The 23,090-nt window shown below is 43.3% G+C and overlaps 2 long non-coding RNA genes across 2 annotated transcripts; both read right to left on the bottom strand.

The window, feature by feature from the left end:
• Nucleotides 1-1,639: 1,639 nt before the first annotated feature.
• Nucleotides 1,640-22,820, bottom strand: LOC119124106. Its single transcript, XR_005098170.1, has 3 exons — nt 22,393-22,820; nt 18,934-18,944; nt 1,640-1,655 (listed from the first exon to the last, which is right to left on the bottom strand). It is a non-coding gene; the product is annotated as an uncharacterized LOC119124106 (long non-coding RNA).
• On the bottom strand, nt 21,716-22,156 carry LOC119124107. The gene is made up of 2 exons (XR_005098171.1): nt 22,053-22,156; nt 21,716-22,007 (listed from the first exon to the last, which is right to left on the bottom strand). It is a non-coding gene; the product is annotated as an uncharacterized LOC119124107 (long non-coding RNA).
• Nucleotides 22,821-23,090: the final 270 nt, after the last annotated feature.

Raw genomic sequence — 23,090 nt, forward strand, 5'->3', positions numbered from 1 at the left:
ATTTGCATGAAGGATAATAGGCACTGATGAGAAAAGGAGTATAACCAAAACGTCAAAACAGAGGATGACGTTGGCGCAGCGTTGTTTGTTGGTATTGTTTGTGAGCTGTGTCTCTGTTGTTTTTGTGTTGTCTGTGTGCTGTCAGTGTTATGTGTTAAAATTGGCTAATGTAGGTGCACAAAAGAATTTGCTAGACTGTAGTCTATCTGATTTGCACCGCAAAACAAAAGCAATTTTGTGAAAATAAGAAGAAAAGAAAGGCAAGCAATTTTTTTGTGGGCAGAAACTGGTCCACACTGCATTAATGCCTAGCCCTGATGAAACAAAATTTGAGAGATGGAAAGAACTTGCTTTCTGGAATTGGATGAAGCAAAATTATTAAATAACAACATTTCAAAGCTAAATTTAGAAGAAATAGTCGATTGGTTGTGTCAAGACTAAACAAGTTTTTACATTTGAGAATAAGAGAGTGATTGAGTTAGTTAAAGTTAAGAAACAACAACAATTGACTATTATATTAATTTACTGGCGGTTATTTTGTTGGTTTTTATCTTTTTATCTTAATTGGTTTGACACCTTGAGGGAGAAAAGATTAGGATGTGGAACACGGGTTGAGACAACCAGTTACACACGCAAAGCATGTGAGCACTGGGACACTGAGAAGCATTTTGAAAGGTGTGTCAAATTAAATGAAGATGAAATCATATGTAGTAATACAACACTTTACTACATATGGATGCTCTAAATCATACAATTGAGTAAAATAAAACATACATTTTGATTTTCATTCAAATTGCTAAGATTCTTGTGATAAACAATGAGAGAATGATTGAAAGGAAACTACAAGGAACTACAACTAAGCTAGTTGTGGAAGCAGTCCAATTGCCACGAAAAATAGCTATATGCACGTGTGCAGGGCACACATGAGACTGATAAGGTGCCAAGAGGTAACAAGCTTGCGGACGGAACCGCATAGCTGTAGTGCAAAAGACGCTTCAAATTTTGTACACACAAGAAGCAGATTAAATTACTGAAACGTTTTTAAAGATGTGCAGCGACAAAGTCCATAGACTGAAATTCGATTATGGACGAAAAGAGGGGCAAGAGTGGAGAATGGTATCTATAAATGACCAGAAGACTGACCTATCCTACAAAAAGCCTATATAAATGGGCAGCAATATTGAGCCATGGTGTGTGTCACATGGCTCAAGAGGAGGGATAGTGGGGCAGTTCATTCAGCTTTATACAACATATGGATTTGATTCATATTCAAAACATTTATAAAACAAAATTTTTGTAGAGTTTGTTTAACACGTGCTAAACACAATCCACAGGGTTATAATGCCTGGTCATAATAGATGCATTCTCAAAATGGTTTGAATTGGCTTCAACAAAAACACTGAATGCCTTAACAGTGGAAAAAAAACGTTATGTAAAGAAATAATACCGAGATATGGGATTTCGGAAATTAATTCTCATGACAGGACTGGTATAAAGTGTGAAAATGTGCATGGAAAAAAGTGGAAGATCATGGACAAAATGTTTAGACCTGGTCAAACTGTACATAAATATTACAAGTACTGTGGGTTTAACCCCGTATGAAAAATTGTTTGGGCGACAATATAGATTACCATGTTTCAAAACCAAGTGGGATACTAAGGATGATTCAAATTTGGCATTTACATTTTATATTTATAATTAATATTTTAAAGGCAAAAAGAACAAAGCACGTTCTCATTAAGAGCATTGAAAACGAAACACTGGTGTTCTTCCAAGGGGGAAGGGCCACATTGAATATTGATAATTACATCAACTGCCATTAAAATAGCAGAAAGGTCAGTTGAGGTGGTCCTAGCAAATTACAAAAGGGTAATTTCTTTTGAGGTAACGTTCAATCGGAAAAAGTGACCCAAAGGAAGCCTTACCTCTTAGAGAAATGCCGGGAACAAGAAAATGGAACAATGACGTTATTGCATGTAAGGTGGCTATCTTTGTTGCCATTTTGTTAACTTCAGCAATATGGTATTTGTGGGAACTAAGTCATAATGAGTAGGGGAGAGATGAGTGAACAATTTATATTGATCACTCCCAAAAAACAATGCTGCATTGTAGCAATTTAAAAGATCAATTTGACCTTTGCAGGATGATCTGCTGTGTCGGATCTGGACTGCAATGAAAATATGATGTTTATATGTGTACTTTGTCAACAACCGCTGTAGATGTTAAAGAATGGGATGATTATATCTAAAACGAATGTGGATAATTTGTTTCAGGTAACTATAAGAGTTGCTGAAAAACGAAACAATTGATTGCTAATGGCAAAACAAGCTGCAAAGACAGAAACAAAAAGTGAATATGTCATATGTATGGATTTGCGACCGATTCTTTATGTTGTATCGTTGCCATTGACCAAAGATTGTGTGACATCTGTCACATCTACTGATTGTGAAATGTGTGACAGAGCATTCTATATAGTAATATCCATTGAAAAAAGAAAAAAGAAGCCATTGCTTTCAGAGAATGTAGTCAAGCTAAATTGTATATGTATCAACATGCCAAGATCTGGGAAAAAGCTGGAAAAACAAACAAACAAAATGTCTTTAAATTTGAGAGTCGACGATGATCTGACTGAAATTGATGCAATCAGAGTCCCCAGAGGAGTTCCTGATTAATTAAAGATTAAAGATTAAGATTAAAGTCCCAATGATCGTCACACACACACCTGGGTGTGGTGAAATTTGTCCTCTGCATTTAACCCATCCCCGTGTGATTTTCATCCATCCCCTGGGGGAGAGGGGAGCAGTGAGCAGCAGCGGTGCCGCGCTCGGGAATCAGTTGGTGATCTAACCCCCCAATTCCAACCCTTAATGCTGAGTGCCAAGCAGGGAGGCAATGGGTCCCATTTTTATAGTCTTTGGTATGACCCGGCCGGGGTTTGAACCCACAACCTTCCAGTCTCAGGGCGGACACTCTACCACTAGGCCACTGAGCTGGTCACTAGGCCACTGAGCTGGTTAATAAGAATTAATTGACCAAATTGTAGCAGGATGGGAGTCTTCCATTTGCTGGTGGTGTACGATGAACAAAAACGTCGACATGATAAATTACAACCATTGCAACATGCAGAAATTGCGCAAACGGACACAAGCGGGACTTGAGGCAGTGCACGGACAGCTAGCCACGCCTTCCCTAATGTCAATCCAGAACCGCAATGCTCTTGTTATGTTGGTGTCTGAGAAAGGAAGGGTCTGCGCAATGTTCAGAGAACAATGCTGCACCTTCATCCAGAACGACACCGCCCCTGATGGGAGCCTGACGAAGGCGATTGCAAGCTTGCAATCCCTCAAAACGAGGATGAAAGAGTGGATGACTGCTTTTGGGAAGTATAAAGCCCTTGTGTCCTCAATTACTGCTATACTCACCTTGTGTGGTTGTTGTTGTATTCCATGTCTCCGTGCTCTGTTTAATCGTCTCATCACTACAGCAATATCGCCCATGGAAGACAAGATGGCCGGGGTATGCCTAATGTCTGAACGCCAGCATGTTGATGATAACGATGATGATGATGGAATTTTTGCACTTGGGTTTACAGACTTCTTCCCAGATCTGGGTGTTTCCGAATGATAATATCGCAACGTTTATCCTTTCTTGGTGTAAACTTATTTGTGCTCATAATTGTGATCCTACGGCTGAAAATCTTTTTGAAGTGGCCGCTTTTAGGTGATAAGATGGTCTCTGAGAACTTATGATACACAGGAGGGAATTGTTAGAAAAATGTATATATATATATGTTATCATGCGTTCTCTAATCAATGCTTCACCGCAGTATTACTGCAATATATGCTTGCTGTTTGGCCTTGCTGTTTTTATGATGTACCACAGAAGAGAAAAGTTACGGCTGGGTCAGGAGAGAGGTTACAGCTGGGTCAGACAGGACCAGCTGACAACTCAGCAAAAAGAAGACATCTACCGAGACAGTTCCTTTCTAACAAAGACCACTTTGTTAAACAACATGCCTCATTGCTGTCTTGCACCTCAGATGAACCTACAAGTGACCATCATTGTCAGGGTTTTCCAAACTATCTTAATCGTAGGATTATGTCGGAATGTATGTATCCAGTAATAAATAACCTAGCTTGTCCCATTCTACACAATGTCGTAAAGCATCCCTTGCTATGTTTTGACTAGAGGTCAAAGGTTTTCTTCTCTATCCAGGCCACTCAAATTCCTCTTCCCACATGTTCTTATCAGTATGTAAACACCTAGTGATTTCTTCCTTACGAGGCAAAGCCCACATGCGTTCCCCCTCCTCTTTTAGGGGCTTTTGTCTCACGATTTGTGGGTAGGGCAAATCCCAATAAAAAGAGCGGGAGTGCATACAGATATTTAGTGTAGTGAGATTGTTGTGAAGCTATCTGTACTGCACTCCTCGCGAGAAAAGACTTAATATTCTGTCTCACTTGTGGTTTGTTTGCTGTTGCTCTTCTCTTGAAATTTGTTCGGTCAGCGAAAAAACCTAACAGGCTGACGCGAGGCGTAACGCGTCAAAAGTTAACTTCACTTCAAATCCCGCGGAGAGGCGGGATGAACGTTTCAATTCTGACTCCGGCTTTCCTCTATGGAGTTTGCATGTTTCTCCCAGGTACTCCTGTTGCCTCCTGCATTCCAAAACTGTAAATTATAGACCAATTTACCGTAATGTTCGGACTATAAGTCGCTCCGGAGTACAAGTCGCATCAGCCATAAAATGCCCAAAGAAGTGAAAAAAACCATATATAAGTCACTCCGGAGTATAAGTCGCATTTTGGGGGGCAATTTATTTGACAAAATCCAACACCAAGAACAGTCATGAACGAGCAACAACAGGCTAAACGATAGGTATGCTAACGTGACATAAACACAAACGAAGAGCTGAGAACGGCCCTGACGTAACATTCAGAGTTATTTAAAAAAAACTATTACATAAACAACACGTTTATAAAACCATCTGTGTCACTCTAATTCATTAAATCCATCGATCGTCCTTTGTCAACAATGGGTGCGCGCCGCTGACGGCGCTTGCACTTCAAAATATTCCACAGGCCCATATAACGATATATAAATTAGAAATCAAATAACTATTATATAAGCAATAATATTATCGAACCATCTGTGCACTCTAAATCCTTAAATCCATCGATCAAATTCCTCGTCCTTTGTCAACAACGCCGCGCGTGAGCCCTGACGTCAGCCTCGTCGTTATTCCACAGATCTAGTATATCACTATATTGTCGCCTTAACAAAGTACAAGGAAAGACGTGGGTTTGGTAAACGGCTCTTTATTTAACAAAACAAACTTCCAGGCGTGTGGCGGCGTGGACTTCCAGCCACGGAGGTGGAAGAAAGATCCATAGAATAGGACCGGGCGTGCGTAAAAGCCATGACCGAGCCCCATCCACCGTCCCCGGACAGCCACCCGGCCGAGCGCCGGCCCTCGACTTTGTCATGTAACATGAGTGTGGGGGGGAACAAATGGTGCAAAAAGTGAGTATGGATTGCTCCCAGGAATAAATTGGCGAAGCTGACATTCCAAATTTTAGCAGCAGATGGCGCAGAATTTGAGTTGAGAATTATTGAATGAATTGGCAGAGCTGAAATTCCAAAATTTTCCAAGAGGTGGTGCCAAACCGTTAAAGGAGACCAAAGATGGGCAAGACCAGCTGAACTAGCAAAAATAGAAGACACGGGGTCGGTTTTTTGGGTCACGCACGGAAGCACAAATATGGTTTTTATATTTATTATCTTTTTATTTGCTTGGCTAAAATATATTCTGTAACCGCTTAAAGCAATATTATCACACAATTAGACCAAGATGCCCACCAATATAAGAATAGGGGTGTGTTAAAAGTTGTTTGAAAGGTTGAAACAAATGTGTTTTTCTTTTCTTTTCTTTTATTTTCTTTGCTTGGCTGAAATATATTCTGTAACAGCTTAAAGCAATATTATCACACAATTAGAAAAAGGGGCCCACCACGATGTGGTGTGTTAAAAAATGTTTAAAAGATTAATTCAAGGGTTTTGATTTTTGATTTTATGGTTGAGTAAAGTGTAATTTTGAAGTATTATTTTTAGAAAAGGAGAAGTGAAGAAAAGAGGAAGTAAGGTAGTTGCCAGGGTTTCGGCCGAATTTTGGTGGAAGATAAAGAGTGGGGCGGAAACAGCTGGTCAAAAACAGCAGGTACCTGAGCGTGGGAAACTGGTCAGTGTAGAGGCCAGCGAAAGGAGGGGGTCGCAGAGAAGTCTATAAAAAGGTCGCCATAGACATCTACGGGGCTCTCTCCCGGACCGCGTTCGTACGTGAAGAAGCCCGTATGAGTTTCAAGACTTTTTCTAAAGCCTTTGAGATCTTTGTGTAAGACGCAAGATTGCTGGCCTGGATTAACTTGGATTTACTCAAAAGAATTGGACTGGACAACTTTGCGTGAGGAGCTAGGTGATGGGAGCGACTCTTTCTGTATTTCCGCGAGGGGAGGAGACAGTCATCGGGTAGTCGGTCCACTCGCGGCCAATCTAGCTTCCAAATTGGATTTTAGAAATAAAATCGAACTGATCACTCGACTTTATTTCCACCAAAAAATAACACCCAATTGGTAGCTACCTTTTCCTTCTTTTTTGATTTTTGTTTTACAATCAAAAGTGCTCCGGGATTGAATGATTTTATTTGCATGTGTATCAGTGAGTGGGATTGTTCGGTTTTTGGAGGATTGAGATTTGTAATTGTATTTCATGCTTCTTCAATAAATGTGTTTTATATACTCATTTAATTCGTGGTGCGCTAATTTGTATGAGGTATGCAATCGATTGTTTGTGGTTGGTTTGATAATTCGGTTTATTACTAGGAGATTATTATGGTATGCAATCATACCGTAATAAATAAAAAGAACGAAGGTGTTTAAATTAGATATACCGTTTTTTTCCATGTATAATGCGCCCCCATGTATAATACGCACCCTAAAAATGGCATGTTGATGCTGGAAAAAAGCCTGTACCCATGTATAATACGCACCCAAATTTTGACTTTTTTCTTTTTTTTTTTTTTAAATTTCTTTTTTTTTTTTTTAAAGTCCCAATGATCGTCACACACGCGTCTGGGTGTGGTGAAATTTGTCCTCTGCATTTGACCCATCCCCGTGTGATTTTGATCCATCCCCTGGGGGAGAGGGGAGCAGTGAGCAGCAGCGCCGCCGCGCTCGGGAATCATTTGGTGATCTAACCCCCCAATTCCAACACTTAATGCTGAGTGCCAAGCAGGGAGGCAATGGGTCCCATTTTTATAGTCTTTGGTATGACCCGGCCGGGTTACTTAAGTCCGTAAACATAAAATTATTTCAGAAAAAAGATCATCTTTGGGAACAACCGGATGTTATTCTGCCGGTCAGTATCACTGCGCATGCAGTAGCAAACTCGATAGCGAAGAAATATGTGAGACTCTCAACGGGATCACCAATATTTGAGTGATGTTCCAGTTATTTATCACAATTATTTATTATTATAATAATAATATATATAATATATAATAATTATTTATTTATTATTCACAATTGTCATGGTGATCTTTCTGGTGATTTCTTAACTAGGCTGGATGTATTTTTTTTGTTGGCGTTGATTTCTCCGACTGCCCAGAAAGGCACCACCGCGATCAGTTAGGTTAAAATGAAAAGAGAGGAAAGTGACGTTGTAAAGAACCATCCGTGACAAGATTTTCTTCAAAAATTGTTGTACCATGATTTTCTTCACAAAAAAAAAAAAAATAAAAAATAAAATAAAAAAAAAAGATTTTTTAAAAATTGTACCCATGTATAATGCGCACCCCAGATTTTAGGACAATAAATTAGTTACATTTTGCGCATTATACATGGAAAAAAACGGTATTTAATTTGAGAGTAGAATTAAAAGTAATTTAATTGTCCGTCGAAGTGCGGGCCCGTTCCTATTTTGTCGGGCCGCACCGGACAATTTTGGGGAGTAAATTGCCTTCATAATTATTTGAGGGATGAGCGCATCTCGTTAAACATTTAATTCGTTTAAATATTTGTTTTATTTAAGTAAAATAACGAAGGTTTTCAAATTCGACTATATGGATTAGTGGTAGAGCTATAATTAGTAAATGTCCGTCGGGCAAGGGCCAGTTCCTATTTTGTCGGGCCGCGTCAAAGCTACGTTGGATGATTTTGAGGGATTAATTTGCCTTCAAAATTAATTGCAGGATAATTATAATTCGATTAAATCATTTTGATTCGTATTAAGTAAAATATTATTTTGTTGAAAACGATCGAGTTGGTGGAAGCACTCCCACGGTTAAGTGTTTATATATATAATGTTAGAATTAGTGATTTAATGCATTAAATTCATTTTCAAATACTATCATTGCCATACTTCTGCTAATTTGATTTTTTTTCGAAAAAAGGGAAGTAGGCTCGCTACTTCCTCAACCCAGTAGAGCGGGGCCATATCATGAGTTACTTCGGCAAAACTAGTGCTAGGGTGCGCTAGACCAACGAATCCCTGAGGCCTTAACAAAGGCATCTAAAAAATATCCGTAACGTAATACCAGCATCAGACAACCGAAGGGAGCCATCATTATGGCGCGGTCATTTCGACGACTCGCCTCGAATTGAGTTACTCGGCTCGCGCGTCGGATGACTTGAAAGGGATTGGCGTCGTAAAGAAATTAGATTGATTCTAGTAGAATTAATTTAACTCGGGTGGTTAGCGTACGGACGAGTCCCTTCACCCCCGGCTTATTGAACCCGTTACCGGGGAGCCGGTGCCACTTTAATAAAGTGCGCGTTTGACAACTTCCATCCACGGAGGTGAAAGAGAGCTCAGTAGAGTAGGACCGGGCATGCGTAAAAGCCATGTCCGAGCCCCATCCACCGTCCCTGGACAGCCACCCGGCCGAGCGCCGGCCCCCGACTTCAATCCACGGAGGTGAAAGAGAGCTCCGTAGAGTAGGACCGGGCGTGGGTAAAAGCCATAATAGTTTTTCAAACCTTCTGTGTCACTCCAAATCCTTAAATCCTTCAAACTCTTCGTCCGCCGTGTCACTTAGAAACAAAGCCGCTAATGATGCTGGTAGTACGTGGGGCCCTTCGTCATCTTCGTCGTCCCATGATCAATGTTTGTCCTTTATGTAAACAACCGCCGCGCCACGCCGCGTCGCGCTGCTGACGTCACTTGAAATTCAAATTACAGTAATCCCTTGCTATATCGCGGTTCGTTTATCGCGGTTTCACTTTTTTTGGGGAGGAAAAGTTTTGAAAAAAAACACATATAAGTCGCTCCTTATTATAAATCGCCCCCCCCACCCAAACTATGAAAAAAACCGCGACTTATAGTCCGAAAATTATGGTACCATTCCAAACTGTCAATGTAATTGATGGTGAGTGTGAATGTTTGTTTGTCTGCACTATGTGTCCTGCGATTGACTGGTGACCAACTCAAGGTGTACCCCTCCTACCGCCCAAAGACTCCTTGGATAGGCTCCAGCACGCCTGCGACCCTCGTGAAGATAAGCTTGGAAGATGAATGAATGAATGAACGAATGAATGAATGTGGATAACAGAAAATTATTTTATTGTATCGAAGCAAAGCTAAATTGATTTTTAAAAAAGTCAATCTATTTTGTATTTATATCGATCACGTTTACCAGGCTTCATGTAGGCCAATCATGACTGCCTAGCTAACAAGATTAGGTCAATGTGGCAAGTAGACATTTGAAACATTTAATGATGCTAAGTGGAGAACTCTAGTTATAGATTAGTTACCATGCATCACGTGTTACCATCTCGTGTGAAAATCGCAATTGTATTTGTCTGAATAATTTGGACACAAATCTCTCCTGATTAGGTTTAAGGGGGCAATTACTTTTTTCAGAGGGTTAGATAGGTTTGGATCTTTCTTGGTAAATAAAATTAATTTAGAAACTGCATTTGCTGTATCCTTGGGTTGTCTCAGTGTGATATTAACATTGATTGGATGAAATGAAACCTTTGTGTGTGATAAGTATGCACATAACACAGAAATAAGGTAAGGGGCAAATACTTTTTCACAACACAGTAATTTTGAGACGCCGTACTTGAGTTTTAAAAAAGTCAATCCATTTTGTATATACGTATATCGATCACATTTACCAGGCTTCATGTAGGCCAATCATGACTGCCTAGCTCACAAGATTAGGTCAATGTGGCAAGTAGACATTTGAAAAATGATGATGCTCAGTGGAGAACTCTAATTACAGATTAGTTGCCATTCAACAAATGTTGCTCGCCAAGACTCGCCCATTAAAAATATTTATACCTGTGTGAGAAATATCAATTAAACGCCTACACTAATAACCCTAATGACAGCGTGACCTTTCCAATAGGCGTACAAACTACAAAGCAAGTTGCGTCTTTCATCAGCAGCTATGAGTCAACAGAAAACATCAGAGCAGTACCGACAAGCGGAACAGCAAAGTGATTCTCCAAAAGCACATTTCTTTGGGCGTGGTAATTGTTTTGTACATCTTGAAGTGTTCTCAATAAACACAGCATCCATATTGGATTTGCAGTGGATTAAAAAAGTCAAAACGTGAAAATCCCGAATATATTTGTGGATTGAAATAACTCGTGAAAATCTTGAAGATATTTGTGGATTCAAAAAATATGTGAAAATGACAAACATGACGTGTGAAAATCGCAATTGTATTTGTCTGAATACTTTGGACACAAATCTCTCCTGATAAGGTTTAAGGGGGCAATTACGTTTTTCAGAGGGTGAGATAGGTTTGGATGTTTCTTGGTAAATAAAATTAATTTAGAAACTGCATTTGATGTATCCTTGGGTTGTCTCAGTGTGATATTAACATTGATTGGATGAAATGAAACCTTTGTGAGTGATAAATATGCACATAACACATAAGGTAAGGGGCAAATACTCCTTCACAGCACAGTAATTTTGAGACGCCCTACTTGAGCAGTCACTGAACGCACCTCAACTTTACTGACAAACTTGTGTGAGTCACAGTTTAGGCCCCTCGAGGGTGAAGCCAGAGGACAGCCATATTGCCACTGTGACTGGCAACCTCAGTTTATTATTATTATTATTTTTTTTCAGAAGACACTATTCTAAGTACACATTTCAAACTAGGTTCCAAGTATGGAGTTATGAGAGCCTCTCCAACAACCAACATCACTGTTTGCAACGACCATTGAGAGTATATTACCCAGAGTTTGCCCTCCAGAGTTTAGGTTTATATTTTGCAATGAATTTGTCGCAATGGACTTTGCTTTCATTTCATTGTTGATGGTTCTGACAACCTGATGCAAGCAAATATTAAAGTAACATTCAGAGATATACAGGGCGCATAGGGTGTAGACCATCCTTGGGCAAACTACAGCCCGCGGGCCACATCCGGCCCACGGGGCCTTTTAGTAAAGCCCGCCAAACCAGAATAAATTGTATTATTAAACTTTCTTTATGGTCATTTTCCCTGCAATGACTATGTTTCCCCAGTAGATTGGGGAAGCGCCCGCCCGCGCATTTACTCCCGGAAGCCGTGTCAGAAAGCTCGGTGCACACTCACAAGTGCGTGTACGTACTCAGTAGTATGGAACAGGCGCACTCCACACTCTATTTCTATAAGTGCCAAATTTAGAGTGTGGGCTGTAACGTCAGCATTCTCGTAATTTGCGCGCTGAGCTTTCAGATACAGTTTTACGCTAAAGCCACTCACAAACCTTCTAGTGTTGAAATGAGTGGCCCGAGGAAAAGAAAGGTGGACACTGAGTGACGAGTGTTAAAAAAGAGTGGACAATTTGGCTTGACCTACGTGGGTGAGCAGACGTTCAGCCACATGAACGTCAAAAAAGCCCGTCGCAGATCTAGGTTATTGGACCGATACCTCAGTTCTATCCTAAAAATGACCACAACAAATTTTACTCCAGACTATGATGCACTAGCAAAAATGGGAGACCAACAATGCTATTCCCACTGAAAATGAAGGGGAGTTTCTCTAGTTTGTTGTAAAAAAAAAAAAAGCATTTTGAAAATAATTTGTACAAATAGCAGGGAGTGAAACTAGCGGCCATTCTCATTTTCAAACAATGCAGGATGCTCAAGGACATTGACGCACTGTCTTTTTGCGACTAATCTTAACTTTTAAAGTTCTTAAGGTCACTAGATTCAAGATTCAAGAATTATTATTGGCCATGTTTGAGCATGCCAAACAAGGAATCTGACTTCGGTACATCTTAGCCTCTGTTCAACATTTGGGTGACTAACAACACTCAGGACATGTGCGAAAATTGACAAATATTCTCAAACATCCCCTGATCTTAAACTCCCAGGAGGGCAAGGAAAAACTCAAAACTCCTACTAGGGGAAATGAGAAACCTTGAGAAGATACCACAGATGGGAGGATCCCTCTTCTAGGATGACCAGGCTGCAATGGATGCAGAGTGGACACATAGTACACATAACACAGACAATTCAAAATAAAGCGTCGAGAGCAGGATGTTATTGCACAGCAATGACTCTGAGACTCTACGAGTGGTGTGAGTTCATCAGAGCGACAGCCTGGGGGAAGAACCTGTCTCTGTGTCTGCTGGTTTTGGCGTACAGAGCTCTGTAACGCCGTCCGGAGACTGCAACCTGGGTGCACGTTTCCTGGTCCTGGACAGGTACAAGTCCTGGATAGATGGGAGGTTGATTCCAATTATCTTTTCTGCAGTCCCGATTGTCCATTGCAGTCTGTGCTTGTCTTGTTTGGAGGCCGATCCAAACCAGACAGTGATGGAGGTGCAGAGGATAGACTGGATGATGGCAGTATAGAAGGTCTTCAGCAGCTCCAGTGGCAGGTTGAACTTCCTGAGCTGTCTCAGAAAGTAAAGCCTCTGCTGGGTCTTCTTCCGGACAGAGTCTATGGGGCTGGTCCATTTCAGGTCCCGAGAGATTGTGGATCCCAGGAACTTGAAGATGTCTGTGGAGAGAATAGTATTACTGCGGATAGTGAGGGGTGAAAGTGGTGAAGGGTCTCGCCTGAAGTCCACTGTCATCTCCACGGTCTTGAGCGGGTTCAGCTCCAGGTGGTTTTGGCTGCACCAGTGGACAAGCCGCTCCACCTCCTGTCTGTACGCAGTTTCGTCACCGTCCCATCACCGGTGTTTGTGAGTTAAAGCTCTGCTCTGGTTTTCAGGTATCTGTCACCGTGTTCCCGTTTTGATTTCTTTATTACTTTATTTCGATGTATTCTTTCACAGATTCTTCAAGATGATGTATTTGGTCAGAATGTTTTCCTTTTGATGTGATTTCGCCTCATTAGATAAACATCTTTCATAAATCTGACCTGCAGGCGCTGAAGTGATGGAAACTGTTATTCATAATAACAGTGTCTTATTTAATGAGAATAATAAGATCGTAGTTTTTTGGTGAAATATATATTTTTTAATGCTGTCAATAATTTCATTTGTTTTCAAAAAGCTTTTTTTTATTATCCATGCTTTACTACCTACTAAAGGCCAAAACCTTGACGTGTCGTTCATATTACTTCACACAAACATTACATCCATCTGCACCTGGTTCGGTCCCCCGGTCAAAATTTATAACCCAATTCGGCCCGCAAGTCAAAAAGTTTGCCCACCCCTGGTATAGACAAAACAACCATCCACACTCTCATGTGCATTTAACACATTTGCCAGACTCATAGGTACAACTGCATGCCATAATTTCCGCCGTTGGGACAGAAAATAATGGAAAAATGTTGCGGAGAAATGAATGTATTGAAGTCGGCCTGGCTAGAGGTTGGTAACATAAGCTGTCCATCGGTGGATTAACTTCTCCCTACGGTGAGTAAGCAGCATTATTAGTCCAGTTCCTGCTAACCATTTTTGGCACCAATGGAGTTAAAGTAGGTAATGCGGAATATTTTCTGAAAAAAAAAAATGAATCAAGTGAAACTTTCTATTTTCAATGGAGAACTTGTGTCTTTTATGAACGAGCAAATGATAAACAACCATTTGAAACAAACAATGGGAGGAAAACATCGAAAACTCGTGTGCTGTGTCACTGGTATCGGCACCCTTTCCTGGAAATCAGGAAAACAAAGGAGCTGTCTGAAGACATCAGAAGTGCAATCATTTGCAAACACAACACTTTCAAAATGCGGAAAGCCACCCCCAAATACCTTGGTATCCCTTTTTTAACTGTATTTGGGCATGTAATTTCTGTTTTGCAAACTGATGACACGAGACCAGCAAATGAATTATTGGCATTTTCAATAAAGGCAGAATAGAATGTGGTGAGAATGTCCTTGTTGACCCCAAAATATTGGAATTTTCTGAGTAGGTACTGTCTTTTATGGCATTTCCTGAGCATTTCCTCTGTTTTAGAGGAATACTTGAACAGGTTGCCAGTCAGCCACCATGTATATGTTGATTTGATTAATTTACTGTTTTGTTATTGATTATGTTCCATCCATATGTTCCATCCCGAAACCTTGGTTCACAAAATGCTGATCTTTTATTGACTCCAAGAGCCAAAAAGAGCAGGTTCGGGAGCAATCTCTATTTGGGCTTCAGAGCTCTGGAATGCCCTGTTACATTTTCCTAGTTCTTTATCATTAATGCGTTGCACGGTGGGTCACCAGGTGGCACGTCCGCCTCACAGTTCAGAGATTGTGGGATCGATTTCACTTCTGGCCCGGTTTGCATGTTTTCCCCATGCTTGCGTGGATTTCCCCCGGAGACTCCGGTTTCCTCCGGCATCCCAAAACATGCTTGGTAGGCTGATTGGGCACTCCAAATAGCCCATAGGTGTGAGTGAGTGTGCGGATGGATGTTTGTCTTTGTGTGCCATGTGATTGGCTGGACCCCGGTTCAACCCCGCCTACTGCCCGATGACGGCCGGGATAGGCTCCAGCACGCCCGTGACCCCCGTGGGGACAGAAAATGGATGGATGGATGGATGGATGGATGGATGGATGGATGGATGGATGGATGGATGGATGGATGGATGGATGGATGGACGGACGGACGGACGGACGGACGGATGGATTACTCCTATGGTGTGGAAAGTGTTTGGACTTCTGTCTGGATTGTGAAACCTCTGTGCCACAGCCAGGCTCAGCTCTCCACCCATCAGGCCACCGTTTACGGATTGAGGATTACAATGTAGCTTTCGCGCCCGTTATTCTATTGCGTGTGGCAGGCGGGTCTGTAGCTACACACTTCTTGGTAGCTAGCATATTTGACAATTCAAACACAGAATTGAATATTTACAAATGATGAATACACACACTACCCGCGACCTGAGGTATACTATAGGCAGAAGGATGCTGTGGATGGAGTCAACAGGCAAGAGAAGAAGAGGGAGGCCAAAGAGGAAGTCTATGGATGTACAGAGGACAGAGTCAGATGGAAACGATTGATCTGTTGTGGTGAACCCTAACGGGAACAGCCGAAAGACGATAACTGCACACACAACAATAAAAAACATAGTATGTGAAAATCCTGAAAATATTTGTGCATCCAAAAACAATGCGAAAATTACGAATATATTTGTGTATCCAAAAAACACGTGTGAAAATCACAAATGTATTTGTCAGAATAATTCTGAAACAAATCTCTCCCGATAAAGTTTAGGGGGCAATTACTTTTTTCACAGCGGGTCAGATAGGTTTGTATCTTCTTCCCCTCTTTTTGCTTATGGGTACATATTCTTAACACACCCCACTGTCCTTTCTGTACCAAGTGTGCAATTTCATCCTGATTAGTCATTGCTGTTTACCAAGCGAATAAAAAAAGGAAACATGTACCCAGCATACAGGTTGTTTGAAAACAAGAGAACTCCAAGATCCAAGATGGCGGCGCCCCAGTCGGCCGCGGCCGCTACGCGTCTCAGCAATCTACGGGGATATTCACAAAATATGTCGCCTAGGACACTACAAACAACAAAAAGTTTAGTTCATCCATCCAGTAGAGTAGTGTACGATCGCCAGCGCCTGCTGGAGGTACGGTCATCGAGTGTTTTCGGACTCGTAGCCACAACTACCCTGGTCTGTTTGCGTAGCCTCGGAGTGCTTAGGGCGCTAGCCCCAGGAGCTCACGACGCAGCGGGCTCGCCGGGCAGCACACGCCGGAGGAGGAGTAAGCGTAGGCGGTGTGACCGGCGGCGAAAGCGCGGCTGTCGAGGTGGGCTAACGGCTAAGCTGAGAGCTAACCCCTACAAACCGCCGCTTCCATCCATCTTCCTCTCCAACGTCCGCTCACTGGATAATAAAATGGACCATCTACAACTGGAACTCTCTTCAAAGAGGGAAGTTAGAAACTGCTGCGCTCTCATCCTGACGGAGACATGGCTGAACTCATCGATGCCGGACAACGCCGTTAGCCTGGAGGGGCTTGCTACATTCCGCGCCGACAGAAACAGCGAGCTAAGCGGTAAATCCCGAGGAGGTGGGCTGTGTGTCTACATCAACAACAACTGGTGCAAAAATGCTAGATCTGTCGTCAGCTTCTGCTCTTCGGACATCGAGCTTTTGACTGTTAACTGCAGACCCTTCTACCTGCCCAGAGAGTTCACTGTTGTTAGCATCACGGCTGTGTACGTGCCTCCTAGCGCTAACACTAAAGAGGCCATGAGGGTTCTCTACCGGACAATCAGTGAGCTGCAATCCACGCACACAGAGGGGGTTTTCATCATTGCTGGGGACTTCAACCAGGCTAGCATGAAGACTATTCTCCCTCATTTTTACCAACACGTGGATTTTCCAACTCGGGGAGAGAACACTCTGGACTTGGTTTACACAAATATAAAGGATGCATTCAGAGCAGCCCCCCGCCCCCACCTCGGCTCTTCAGACCACCTATCTGTTATGCTAACCCCTGCATACAGGCCCCTGCTGATCAGAGCAAAACCCACAGTGAAGCAGGTGAGGGTGTGGTCTGAGGGGGCCATGGAGGCACTCCAGGACTGCTTTGAGTGCTCTGACTGGGACATGTTCAAAGCAGCAGCAACATATGACAATCAGATCAACATTGATGAGTACGCCATGACTGTGTCAGCCTACATCAACAAATGCTCCGAGGACGTCAGCACCATTAAGAACATCATCACCCGAGCCAACCAACGACCCTGGATGACTGAGGATGTACGTCATATGCTACGAGCACGGAACTCAGCCTTCAAGTCTGGCGACAAGGAGGCACTGAGGACAGCGAGAGCCAACTTGAACCGTGCCATCAGGCTAGCGAAGCGAAGCCACAGTCGGAAAATTCAGGATTTTTTACACGACGCCAATAACACCAGGAGTATGTGGCAAGGCATACGGGCGATCACGGACTACAACTCACCCTCCCCCCCGGTGGGTGAGGTTGATGCTGACTTCCTAAATGGTCTAAATAACTTCTTTGGGCGTTTTGAGGCACTAAACAGCACTCCGGCAGTTAAAACTGTTCCCCACCAGGAAGAGGAGGTCCTCTGCCTTGACTCAGCCGACGTGTGGAAGACTCTGAGAAGAGTCAACCCACGTAAGGCCCCAGGCCCCGACAACATACCTGGGCGGGTGTTCAAGGAATGTGCAGGCCAGCTGGCTGGTGTCATCACAGACATTTTTAACATCTCGCTGGACCAAGCTAAAGTGCCAGTGTGCTTCAAGGCTGCCTCCATCATTCCGGTGCCGAAGAAACCTCAAATCACCTCATGGAATGACTACAGACCTGTGGCACTGACTCCCATCATGATGAAGTGCTTCGAGAGGCTGCTCAAAGATCACATCGTCTCCAGACTCCCCCCAACATTCGATCCGTTCCAGTTTGCCTACCGGCAGAACCGCTCCACTGAGGATGCCATCTCCTCCGTTCTTCACCTGAGCCTGGCTCACCTGGAGGAGAGGAACACCCACGTGCGGTTGCTGTTCCTGGACTTCAGCTCAGCGTTTAACACCATCATTCCACAACATCTGGTGGAAAAACTGGAACACCTGGGCTTCAGCACCCCCCTTCGGAACTGGCTGCTAGACTTCCTCACCAACAGACCTCAGTCAGTCCGGGTCGGACAGGACACCTCAGATGTCATCACCCTCAGCACAGGCTCCCCTCAGGGCTGCGTCCTGAGCCCCCTGCTGTTCACCCTGATGACACACGACTGCGCCCCCAGGTTCACCACCAATCACATCGTGAAGTTTGCAGACGACACAACGGTGGTGGGCCTCATCAGGGACAACAACGACCTGGACTACAGAGAGGAGGTGGAGCAGTTGGTGGGCTGGTGCAGAGAAAATAGCCTGATCCTGAATGTGGAGAAGACGAAGGAGATCATCGTCGACTTCAGGAAGAACCAGCCTCACCACGCTCCACTGATCATCAACAGCTCAGCTGTGGAGGTGGTCAGCAGCACTAAATTCCTGGGAGTCCACATCACAGACGACCTCACCTGGACTGTGAACACCACAACACTGGTCAAGAGGGCACAGAAGCGCTTGTACTTCCTGCGGAGGATGAGGAGAGCCCACCTGCCCCCACCCATCATGAGGACGTTCTACCGAAGCACCATAGAGAGCATTCTGACAAGCTGTCTCTCGGTGTGGTGTGGAGGTTGCAGCGCCTCCGATTGGAAGAACCTGAGGAGAGTGGTGAGGACAGCAGAGAGGATCATCGGTGCTCCTCTTCCCTCCATTCAGGACTTGTCATCCCAGCGCTGCGTGTCCCGAGCCCGAAATATTATCAGTGACCCATCACACCCCCACCATGGACTGTTCTCCCTGCTGCCCTCTGGGAAGAGGTTTCGCAGCATCCGCTGCAGGTCCACCAGGTTCTGCAATAGTTTTTTCCCTGCTGTCGTCAGACTGTTGAACATTCAAACGTAGCATTCCTCTGCGCACTTGTAAATACTGCTTTTGTCTCCTGCACTGTTCACATACTTTATCACTGCTGCACTTTGTACTTTATAATTATCTTATTTCATATTTTTATATAGAAGGTCACTTTTCTTTTTAACCAGCCGAAATACCTCTACATTGCTGAAAGCCGTATGCAACGAAATTTCGTTTTGTACACACCTGGTGTTGACAAAATGACAATAAAGTTCTGTCTAAGTCTAAGTCTAAGTCTAAGTACAACCACAAAAGGCTACAACGTCGGTGACCTTTTGTCTGCCCTATTCACTTCAAAGTAACTTAATTAACTTTAAAGTGGCAGAAGAAAAAAATGCCAATTGAAACTAATTAATTAATGCAATTTTGTTAAAATGAATGAAGAAGCAATTAAATGCCTCACCTTAAAGGCTACACCTTAAAGGCGGCCGGACAAATGATTTAAAACCTCTGCTGAACGCCTTGAGACCAATACCAACGCAAGAGCCGAAAGGGTCTCCAAGAGCCAACTTGACTAAGCGTGGTGAGTACTTTCTCTCTTTACGGCTATGTTCACACCGCAGGTCTTAAAGCTTAATTCGGCTATTATGGTGAAATACGATTTGTGTGCGTGTGTGTGTGTGTGTGTGTGTGTGTGTGTGTGTGTGTGTGTGTGTGTGTGTGCGTGTGTGCGTGTGTCACTTGATGGTATACACAATAATTTAGAATGATGAACACACACACACGTTAAAAAACATGGAAAAACAATGACACACCCAATACAACATCAATGTTAAAAAATGGTACACCTCACACAAAGTTGAATAAAAGAACAACACTCGGTTGACTACATTTTACTTTAAGCTAGTTCGTGCAATCAGACTCTCTAATATGGACAAAAACCTAATTAAAAGCTGTTTTGAATGAGTTGTCTGCATTAAACAGCACTATGTGCTTTTTTTGTGTAGGCCTACTATGAGACTACCTAAATGAAACAATAAAAATGGCACAAGTAATGACCAACCTAACTGACAGCAGTTGCACCGGAGGTTCAGTTTTGAAAGAGCAGAGTATCTCCGTGTATAGTATGTCCTCTGCATAGATCTTGTCACCAAGCGTAGCGTAACAACAAATACTTAATTGAAGTTGATAAATGTTTTGATAAGACAAAAAGTCTTTCACAAGCACAAACAAATGCAAAAAGGGAACAAATAGGGCTGGTATCAGGGCGCCGTTAGCATCTCCCAATGCGTGTGCCAGGGGCTTAGTGTGACTGTGGACTTTGAATAGCATGGTTGGTGCTAGTGTGATGGTCATGTTCGTAGCATTTGAAGCAATGACAGTATAATAAATGAGCAATTAGCAATTGCACACATTTTAAGTACCTCCAAAAAAATAGTTTTGGTTGCTATGAGGATTCCAACAGCAACGACATGAAGATTGGCAGAGAGTTGTAAGCCCTATTGCCAAGGACAGTCTAGGTCAGTGGTCCCCAACCTTTTTTGCGCCACACGGACCGGTTATGTGTCAGAAATATTTTCGCGGACCGGCCTTTATGTAAATAAATAATACATTTATGTAAATAAATTATACATTTTTAATAAATATATAAATACGATGAAATAAAATGATACGACTGGCATAAAAACAAGTAAAAACGACATAAAAATAAAACTCACCATTACGTTGAATTAGTGGGAGCACTGAGCTTGTTTCTCATAAACAAACCGGTCCCATGTAGGCGTAATCGGAGACTATGACACCCGAAGTGGTTAAGGTTTGTCTTTTAATGCAGGATGCTTGGTCTCCATGTGCCGAAGCAGTTTTGAAGGCTTCATTACCTCGTCAGCTAGCCTGTCGCCACATATTACGCAGAGTGGGCTTGGTGCGTCAGTCATCTGTTAGACTTAGACTTACTTAGACTTAGACAAAGTAAGTCTAAGTCTAACAGATGACTGACGCACGAAGCCCACTCTGCGTAATATGTGGCGACAGGCTGTTGGCGATAAATCCATATTTTAAATAGGACTCCAGACATTTTCTTTTAAATGCAGCTTTCCTTTTCTTAGAAGTCGTAGCCTCTTCTTCTTCTGTCTCCTCATTGGGCTTTTTTCCCATTCCGAAGAAGCTTTCCAAACATCTCTGTTTCTTGCTCATATTTGCTTGCTTCGCGGGCTCGACTGAGGTGACATGTCACATGACCGGGACGAGCGTCTTGACCTGAATTAATTTATTGTCGATAAACAAAATATATATATTTTTTCTGTGCGGCTTGGCGGCCCGGTACCAAGTGACCCACAGACCGATACCGGTCCGCGGGGGTTGGGGACCCCTGGTCTAGGTAACCTATGGCAAGCGATGGAAACTGAGCCCTGACAAACTCACACTGTCAAAGCAGCCATTTCTCACATGATGCCTCCCTGATAGACTTCCTCTAGATCAGGGGTGGCCAACCAGTCAGAGACTAAGAGACACATTTTTTACTGTGTTACCGCAAAGAGCCACATCATACACATGAGCACACATCAACTATCACCCTCAACTGAGGTTTGACTGTATAAATATATATTGAACTCAAGCGAAGCGAACACGCATAATGTTGATATGAACGTAAAGGAGCCGCATGAAACCAGGCAAGGAGCCGCATGCGGCTCGCGAGCCGCGGGTTGGCCACCACTGCTCTAGACATATCTTCACTGTTCATTTTCACTTGTCTTTCAGGACATCATAAGCCATAATGATCATTCTCAAGGTGTTCATTGTTGCCCTCCTGTTTGGTAAGTCATCTCACTCCAGGTAACAAAAAGTAATTTAACGGTTACAGAGATGTCAATGTCAACTATTGCAGGAGCCAGCTGTCTGGGTGCGCAAATAAAGAGACAAGCAAATGTTGCTCAAGATGACAGTTCTGCGCAAGCAGGGTCAGGCAATGCAGAATCAAGAGAAGTCGGTGGACCACCTGGTCCACCAGGACCACCTGGCCCTCCAGGACCCCCAGGGCCAGATGGACCAGATGGTCCAACAGGACCAAATGGTACAACAGGACCAACAGGACCGACAGGACCAAGAGGACCAGAAGGCCCACAAGGACCACCTGGAGCAGATGGTGACCCAGGAGCAGAAGGCCCACCAGGACCACCTGGAGCAGATGGCCCACCCGGACCAAGAGGCTCACGAGGATCACCTGGAGCAAATGGCAGACAAGGACCAAGAGGTATTCGAGGTCCAGTTGGACCAACTGGATCTCCTGGACCAGAAGGACCACCTGGACCACCAGGACCACCTAGTCCACCAGGACCACCTGGACCCCCAGGACCACCTGGTCCACCAATATTTTTTCCAAGTTTTCCTCAGGCACCATGGCTACCTTGGCCACCAAGACCATATCCATATGGCCCAGGTCAAAATCTGCCATGTGGCCCACTACCACAACCTGGGCAAAATTATGTTAATTAATTTTATAGCCCAGGGGTCACACAGACCACCTGGTACTGCAGAGGAAAATTATTCACCTGGACCACCACCTTTTCAGGCTGGGCCACCATTTGGACCACATTCTATTTCATATCCCAATTAGCCACCCAGACCAATAATACCAGACACCAGTACAGCCACCTATTTTCCTGGATGAAAACCACCTGGACACCAAATTACCAACCTACCCCACCACCTGGACCACCTTCAGGACACCCCCTGCCATTACGGTTTACTCCAGCTAAAAACAACTCACCTGGAATAGCACCCTGCCACCCTGGATCACTACCTGGATCATCTGTTACTCTGGATGAAAACAATCAATCTGAAATTTGACCTCGCAAACCTAAACCATCGCCTAGACTTCCACCAAGACCTGCCTGGCGAACACCAATTGCTCCAGATGAAAACAGCCCACCTAGACCACCACCTTGTCCACTCGCACAACCTGTTACTGCTTATGAACACAACCCATCTGGACCACTACTCGGACCACCATCCAGTCCACCACTTGGGCTTCCTGAAGATGTAACCCAAGACCATAGAAACCACCTTGTTTTTCTTCCAAAAGAAAACTTGTTTGCATTTTCTGTTTATCAAGCATTCAGTCCGAATCATAGAAATCTTAAAAAATGTGTCCATCAATGTCTAAATGCAAGATTTCCATCCTCGCTACCCGCATTCAATTATAACAATAAAAATGATTCTCTTTCTGAACGACTTGTGACATGAGATGCTCTTTCCTTTG

The sequence above is a fragment of the Syngnathus acus genome, chromosome 6 (genome assembly GCF_901709675.1).
Source record: "Syngnathus acus chromosome 6, fSynAcu1.2, whole genome shotgun sequence".
Lineage (NCBI taxonomy): Eukaryota > Metazoa > Chordata > Actinopteri > Syngnathiformes > Syngnathidae > Syngnathus > Syngnathus acus.